The sequence below is a fragment of the Arvicanthis niloticus genome, unplaced genomic scaffold (genome assembly GCF_011762505.2).
Source record: "Arvicanthis niloticus isolate mArvNil1 unplaced genomic scaffold, mArvNil1.pat.X pat_scaffold_357_arrow_ctg1, whole genome shotgun sequence".
Lineage (NCBI taxonomy): Eukaryota > Metazoa > Chordata > Mammalia > Rodentia > Muridae > Arvicanthis > Arvicanthis niloticus.
Genome location: NW_023046010.1, coordinates 2,029 through 10,615, shown reverse-complemented (window position 1 = coordinate 10,615; position 8,587 = coordinate 2,029). Strand labels below are relative to the sequence as shown.

At 40.8% G+C, this 8,587-nt stretch overlaps 1 pseudogene; it reads right to left on the bottom strand.

The window, feature by feature from the left end:
- Positions 1 to 4,119: 4,119 nt before the first annotated feature.
- On the bottom strand, positions 4,120 to 5,163 carry LOC117701957 (aminoacyl tRNA synthase complex-interacting multifunctional protein 2 pseudogene; annotated as a pseudogene).
- Positions 5,164 to 8,587: the final 3,424 nt, after the last annotated feature.

Genomic DNA, 8,587 nt, shown 5'->3' with positions numbered 1-8,587 from the left:
TTCTAGTCTGCCTAGGATTTCTATTTCTTCAGATGGCTTCGGTAGTTTCTCCGTGACTGTGTACTCCATAAACACCTCCCTCCCTCCATGAGAAGTTTATACACTTTGCTCACTTGGAAATAGCATGTCCTCTGTTTGTACTTGTTCCTATTATTTGTACTTAGGTATGCTCTGTGAGGGTAAAGCCCTTGCAAGGTACAATGTGGAATGAACTAAAACACAAGTTTTATGGACTTTACCTCTGTTCCTACTGGGCACAAGATTCTGCTGATGTTTTGCAAGTCAGCGAAGAGTTCTCCGGCACTGGGTTGGAGTTACATGGGTAACTTTGCTCTAAATTCCCCCCTTTAATGGAAAAAAAAAAATAGATAGAAAGCAAATGGGGGCATAAATCTTCCAAGTTACTCCTCTGTGACCAGCCAGAACATCCCCAAATGGAGATACTATTTGCTGCTGGCACAGACACTCCATTCTGATGTCAACAGGAAGTTACCAGTCAGGGCAATGTTAGAAGGTAAAAGGGGAACCGCCTACTGTTAATCCATTTGGGTCATTAGTTTGGGGGTTCATTTCTTCAAACAGCAAAGCTGAGGTTGTTCTGTGATTGAGTGCTTTTGTCTCAACAAAACTTTTCCTTTTGTACCGTCTCCTATTGTTCTTGGCAGTTAGCCAAGCCTCACATCTTCTGGTCACAGAATTCCTTTCTGCCTACTCCAGTGTAGACTAAGGCCTCTAGTAACACGAGACGCTTCAATTTTTCAGCAGACAGCACATTAAAGCGAAGTCTGTTGGCCAGATGCAGGGACAGGTGTTACTCTCCTTTAGTTTACACCTGACCCCATTTATTTGTCCAGAGAATGCCTCTCAAAGACTTGCTCACAAACACAGAAGGAAGCGGGGTGACTTTTGTAGCTGGTGGGCTTTGGGGGGAAATGCATCAGCTGCTCAGTAGTTTATCTTCACAAATCCTTTCAGAGGCAGCACACTTTGAGGAAATGTTTTGTTGGGCCTGCATTAAAGAGCAAGAAAGGCAATAGTGTAGTTAGCTTATTAATACCCCACACAGTGCTTTTCCCAGCTGAGAACATCCTGGTCCTCAGCGGAAGGCTAGCTTGTTCTTCTTTCTGAGAAACTGGAGAAGTCAAGTCAGTGCCATGAGAACTGGCTTTCTTTCATCCATACAAGCAGAGCATAAAAGTATGAACTGCCTTAGTCCTCTCAAGTTTAATGCTGGTAGTCCTAATGCAGATACATTTTTACAGCTCCATTATAGAGATGAAAGGGTGTCAAATATCACAGCATTTACTAATACTTCTACTATTCTTTCAATAGTAGAAGACTTTGGAGAGCCTTATGTTTTTAATTACAGAATCAGATATTGGTTGACGGAGTGCCCAGGATATGGCTTCTATTATGAAAATCCTCATTGTCATACTTGATTGCCAACGTGGTTACACGAGTTTTGTTCCTCTTCCTGATCTGAAATTTAGCAACAAAATCCCCTTTTGAGTGGCCTCAGCAAATTTTCCCAAGCTACATGGTCACCTTGGACCTGCTTACCCAAGCTTGCTTTCCTCTTCCAGTCATCTCTCTCAAGCCTATCCTTCTCTTGCCCATCAAACTCTACAAGTGGCCTTTCAGGTATCTACTCCTGCAGGAGCATCCTTTCTGGGTGTCTTGTTCAAGGGCTTTTCTTCCACTCTCTTCTTTGTGTTTCACGAGTAATTCCATTATTCTACAAACTCTGAAAGTCTAGGAAGGGTCTTCTGCTGGACTCACGGATATGCCGTGTGCCTCACAATACTTCACATTCTCAGTAAATGATAATGTCATTTTTCCAGTCTGGGAGATTTGCTCTCATCTTTGGCTTATTAGAAACATCATATAAAAGGTTGGTCTTATCACTTCATAATGGTGCCCCTTTTGCAGGATATGTTGGCTGGTGGAATTTGGAATGGATAAGAATGTCTTTCAGAGTTGGATGTAGTCATTCACATGGGTAGCTAAGGCAGAATGATTGTCATGAATAAGAGACTAGTCTTGGCTACATAATGATAGCAGGGCTGCATTCATAGCATGAATCAAATAAATAAATAAATAAATACACAAATAAATACATAAATAAATACAATTTTAAAACCGTGATTTGATCCTCAGACCCCTCTCCCCTCCCCCCCCCCACCACACACCAGACCACCAGTTCCCTATCATTCCACCTATGAATCTTACTATGCATACGATGGCCTTCTTTTTTTCTTCAGGTCTCAGTACCTTTGCAAAGGGTCCTGTAGTCACCACTGCCTTCTTTTTTTTTTGTTTTTTTTTTTGTTTTTTTTTTTTTTTATCAAATCAATGTTGACTTTTTCTTTAGTCTTATAACCCTATGCTAACGCATTCTCATCTGAATGAAGTCTGCAATCCTCACCAAACAAAGCTTATGATGGCTGATGTTGGTTGTCAATCTGATGGCATCTAAGATCTCCCAGAAAACAAACCTCCTGGGCAAGTCCAGGAGGGCGATTAACTGAACTAGGAAAGTCCATCGTGAATGTCATCAACACCATTTGATGAGCTGGGAGCCTAGACTGAATAAAAAGGAGAGAGTTAAACCACCAGTATTTATGAGTTTCTGTTTCTTGACTGCAGATTCCATGGCACCAGCTACCTCAAGCCCCTGTCACCTGACTTCTTCGCTCTGATGGACTATACCATCAAACTGTGAGCCAAAATCCTTTTCTCCCTTAAGTTGCTTCTGTCCAGTATTTTGTAATAGCAATGAGTAAGTAACGCAAAACTTCCGTTTTCCTTTTGTCTTAGTCTCTTCCTCTTCTACCTTTGATCAGACATGGCACCATTATTTTGATTCTTGATGGCATGGGAGATCTTGTTTAAACAGAGACCATAAGTTCCTGGGGTTGGGGGGGGTGGGGAGTGGAGGGTGCAGATTGTATCTTATCTGGTTGTGTAAATTGGTGCTTTTGTTTACCCACCCACTTTGCCTAATACAGCAGAGTTTCAGACACACAGCATGTGCTTGCTTGATGTTGCCGAAATACGTGACCTAATACAGCCTTGGTTATGATGGTTTCTAAACGGGTTGGGAGAAGGGAGGAATCCTTGTGCCCTGTGAAAGGGACCTTGAAAAAGAGCCATTGAGAAGAGGTCATGTGAGACTCAGTTATTCATTTTCTCTGAAGGTCTGATCTTTCCTTTAACTCTGTCTTTCTCATCCATTTCTTATCACCTTGGTCAGGAAAGGCATACTGTGAGTGAAGCATCATCTGGCATTCCTGTAGAACAAACAGCATCCTCTATGTTTCAGAAGCTGGTGATCATGGGACATTGTACCTAGTGCTTCATATTTATGAGGAAACGAAGACTCACTTTACTCCAAAATAAAATCAAGTCTGGCATACTGGTGCCGCAGACAGGATCAAAGAGCATGGCATTTTCCTTCCCGTGTAGCAGGTTGTTATTATGACTTCGGTTTTCTCGAAGTTACGTGTTTTCTTACATCTGAGCTCCATCTTCCTCCTCTAGTCTTACGTACACATAGGCCAACAGGTAAAGTCCTAAGCCCATTTTAGAGTCCTCGAAACAAACATGTGAGGGAAATATCACCAAACCCTTACGTCATCAGGCAGAAGGAAAGCCTCAGAGAAGTTAAATGACAGCTAAATGGTGCACCGCTAGGAGGCAAAGTTAGAATCTGAGCTCATTTCATTCAGAATCTAGCATCTGTACTTGTACCTACTATGACAAACTGTTGCTCCCTTGAAAGTTGGCTGTATTTGTATGAAGGGAAAGTATTTTTAGGGAAGAGAACTGGGCAGCTGACTCAGCGCATCCTTGGAGCTGCTCCATCCAAGGATAAGGCAACGTGACAAATAATCACTTCTCTCCTAGTGTAACAGCCTGTGCAACTCTTGGATGTCCATGCAATTTGTACCTCAAATAATATAACTGGATAGCTGTGTAATTTTCTAAAGAAATTAAATGGCTTCCTAACTTCAGCCTATTATGAGGATGGCTATGGCACCTGGCCTGGATGTACTTGTATCCTAAAATTATTATTATTATTATTATTATTATTATTATTATTATTATTATTATTTATTATTTATAGATCAATGGTGGTGCTTTTATTGATGCCTGACAACTGGACCAGTCCCTTTCTGACAGCAGACTGGAAGCCATGCCACTCTTCCATTGAACCCTGTAAGATGAGCTGCTCCAGTTCACTTAAGGAGCTGGAGGGCAGTGCTGAAGGGGGCCAGGTTCTCACAGGACTTAAGCCACCACTGCACATTGCTGGGCGCTGCCCTACTGCTGCCCCCAGTCTGCTGGAGCACGGACCACAGCACCACATCTGCTACAGTGAGCTCATTCCCAACCAACCATGGGCTTTTCCCCAAGGCAGAGTTCATGGAGCGGAACACAGCTGCTTTTTCTTTACTGCTCCCTTCCTTCAGCTGAAACATGGCGATATCCACCCAGCTATCGATGAGGGTTAGGTTGACAGCATTATGCTTCTGGCCAAATAGAGAAAACAGGAAACGTGCAATGCTCCCTTCTTCAATGGGACACATTGTTTGTACACTGAACTTCATCTGTGTCTTGGGCACATTTTTCCAAATCAGAGTGAAACCCAGCTGATATTCATGGCAGGACTGTTTTCTAGCTTGCTCCCCAAAGCACTTGATAAGATTCTCGGGTACATTCTTGACAGACGAATGTGTGTGCACAGTGGACAGGACCCTGTAGCGTTCACAGAGCAGCCTGTGCAGCACAAGCAGGGACAGTGGTGGGGAGGCTGGGTTTGCGTTGATCACGATGTCTTTCAGCGCCCCATAATCCTTTCCAAGCACGGAATTCAAGTCCAATGAGTTCGTGGTTAAAGTTGTAGGCTCGTCAGCTTGCAGGATGTTGGTTACATCCAAGTCCGCATCTGGGGTATGAATCATCTTTGAAAGGCCATCGACTGCTGCCTTTAACTCATACAAGCGCTTTAAAATATCATCTTGGCGAGACTCAAGGGCTTGCAAAGATGGCTCAGATGTTTCCTGGTACATCGGCATGGTGGGAACCAAAGGAAGGTAGCGGGCGAGGGACTGGAACGCTCAGAAGCCACCCAAGGCCACCTCAGACGGTAGCCGCCTTCTTTCCGACTCTTCCTAAAACTATTTTTAATGTTGTTTTATTATATTCTTCCTGCTTATAAAACAGAGTTTTATAGTTTAAATTTACTAACAAGTCATACATACATATGCTTACATACATATATACATACACACTTTATATATTTTTACCTGTAAAAATCAAGCCTCATAAAAATACATCTGAGGTATGAGAGAAGCTGGGACTCACCTGAGATGAAAGAGGTGTTCTATTGTGATGGTCTTAGAGAAGGAAACCTCTCAGGGTGAAATCCAGTAACCCCTCATTTCTGACCCATGTTTATTGAGGTGCTCTCTGTCAATGGTGACGTGCTCTGTGAAGTACCGATTGCTGAAAGGTACCTCTGTCTCATGGGGCGTCTGGAATGAGACTCAATAGAAATTTTCATTCCAGTTGAATGGAAAACATAAAAGGGAGTGTTTTATGGAGCTCAAAAGCCTGGCAAAGATGGATTGATTATGTGTGTGAGTGCCTGGGAATGAGTGTCTTTCCTACTGCTGGTTTACTGCAAGGGTCCTTGAAGTTACTATCTCACTACTTGTTTTTAAATACAGTTCTAAAATCCCAGCATGAAGACTCCTCAAATCAAACATCCACAGAAATCCATATGTCTGTCATGGGTTATTTTGTTTTTTTGTTTTGTTTTTTATATGCAATTGTTTCCCTATCTAAATAACTATCTAGGTAATAAATGTCTAAGAAATAGTACTATCCCTTGCTTGATTAAAATACTATATTTTTCCTTTTTTTTTGTGAATTCATATATTTCTAAAGACAATCATTAATTGATGTCTGAGGAAGTTACTATGTTCCCTGGAATATGTTTGTTACATCTGTGGTGTGAAATGAGTCCATTTCTGACTCCTAAGATATTTCATTTTCTGAGATTCTTTGACACCACAGTGTGAGTAAATAAATTACTCTTTGTATATGGCCGGGTTCCCCTACTTGTACTAACTTATGATGTTTCAGCTTTTATTTTCATTGGGAGAAATTTTTATGATGATCAGATTCATTATTTTGTTGGTTGTATGTATCTTCATTGTATATGAACTGTCCTAACAATGCCACTTTGCCCTCAACAAAATAGCAGCAACCATGGATGAGAGACATCTATTGTGTAACTTTCTGGTGCGGGGTCCTGTTGCTGTTAACTAACCCAGAATTTCAGGAAGCTTGAATTCCTACAATTCCATCCCAATGCTTCATTTTCCTCATTTTGTTTTCTGAGGCAATGAAGAACAGCTGGCCACCATCCTCTGTGATAATAACCTTTGTGCAGTTCGAGCCCAAATGGTTTTGGACATGGTACTTAGGAAAACATCTCCTTGTGAATGATGTAGCCTATTTGGTATTTCCCCTGGACAAAGCTAGATTCCTTATAGACAAGCCGTCAACAGCTATCAACTTTTAGCCCCTTTCAGTATAATGCAGGCATTTTCTGCCTCATCTATTCAGGAATGTCTTCCTAGGAGGTTTCACAATAAAATTTATTGTGTTTAATTTATGACATCCAATGTAATTAGAATGGAATGCTTTTCTGTTAGGATTTGCATTGCTAAAGTGGAGGTCTGCTTCTACAAAATTTGCCAAATTCTGGAGTTCCGGAATGCCAATTAGGTAGATAAAATGGTTTTCAATGAAACAAATCCCAGTACCTGCTGGTAGAGATGGTTTCTTTTGTTTGGAGCCTACTTTTTCATAGAGGCAAGAGATCTGTCATGCTTCCTAAGTGATGGTGATCACCCTAAGTCAGTGGGTCTCAACCTTCCTAATTCTGTGACCCTTTAATATAGTTTCTTATGTTGTGCTGACTCCAAACCATAAAATTATATTTTTTGTTGCTACTTCCTAACTGTATGTAATTTTTCTACTATTATGAATTGGAATTTAAATGTCTGATATGTAGGATATCTGATATGTGATCCCTATGATCCCTTTACTCCCCAGAAGGGTTGTGACCCACAGGTTGAGAACTACTATTCTGTTATAGCCATAAACCACCCCCTCCAAAAAACTGTCAAGGAAGTCACATTATCTCATAAGTAGATTTTTCTGTTAATAGCAGTGTAGCCAAAAGTCTGAAAATGCTTAGATCCTGCTCTAAGGGATCTAAGCACTTTAGGGAAAATCAACAATGATTGATTTAGAAGGTTTTGTTATAGAAGCCAGGGGGATTTTCAACTGAGCCTAGGAGCTGAGTTTAGATGGGGAAGCCAGATATTTCTTGGCTTGGCTTTCTTTTTGAATGGGGTTACAGTTTGCTCCTCTTTACCTCTCAGCATCCCCCAGGCAACTACATAGCCACCTCCTCTCTTGGACCATATGGGAAAGCTGGCTCCGGGGCTGTCATCCTCCTGACTCCCAGTTCAAGCAGCTGTTCAGAACCCTGCTAAATGAACCGATAATTACAGAAATGTGCTCTTCTTTTTCCAAGCACGTAACTTTTACTAACAGACAACAAGTTGTTTTTCACATCTTCCACGCATCCTGTTCTTGTTTTAATAGAGAAAGGACATCTTTCATCATGAAGCAAGTGAATTCTTTATTCTACATCAGTTCCCAGCTCAGCAGGAGGGCTCCCTGGGACTGTCCAAAGGTGGAGGCAGACTTCAGAGGGTGTAACTAACTTGATATGAATAGGTCAGTTGGGAGACAAAGCAAGCCAGTTGCCTTCTGCACTGAGAAGTGGTGAAAGGACTTTTCTTAAAAATGTGAAACTGGGAAAAATCAAAAGAACAAATTGAACTCTGCTTTCATGATCCAAACTCAATGTACTCTTGAAGGAATTTTAAAACACATATCTGGAGAGATTTTCATTTATCTTAGTTCAGTCTTTCAGAGCATGTAAATTTCCCACTTTGATGTCTGAGATTGGAAGGGGGCTCAGATGATAACCAGCATACTTTCCCCCATGCTAAGATTTTGGCTTGGATCAAACATGTGCTTGTTCGAATTATCCTTTTATTTCTGGACAGTTATCAGCATGGAGCCTCTCCCCTCATGTCTCTGAAAATGATGCTGGGAGTCAGTTGACGTAGATCATTCTCAAGAAACAGGTTTACCAATTTAACAGAATATTTCATTTTTTATAAACAAATTTTTATAAAATTTGTTTATAAAAAAATCTTTGTTGATTAGCAATTGTAACTAAGAACACCAAGTCAAATCCCTACACGAGATGGAAGATTTGTCCATAGTGTACACAGCCAAATTGATCAGAAGGCTAATAAATAGTACAATTTTCTTTATACTTTAAATCAAATTTCAAGGAGTTAGCAGGATGAAAATAATGACTGTAATTTCAAACTAGATTTTATACCCAAATTTTCATACCCAAATTTTAAAGAGTCATATAATTAACTTCAGGTACAATTATCCTATACACATACATACACACATACATACA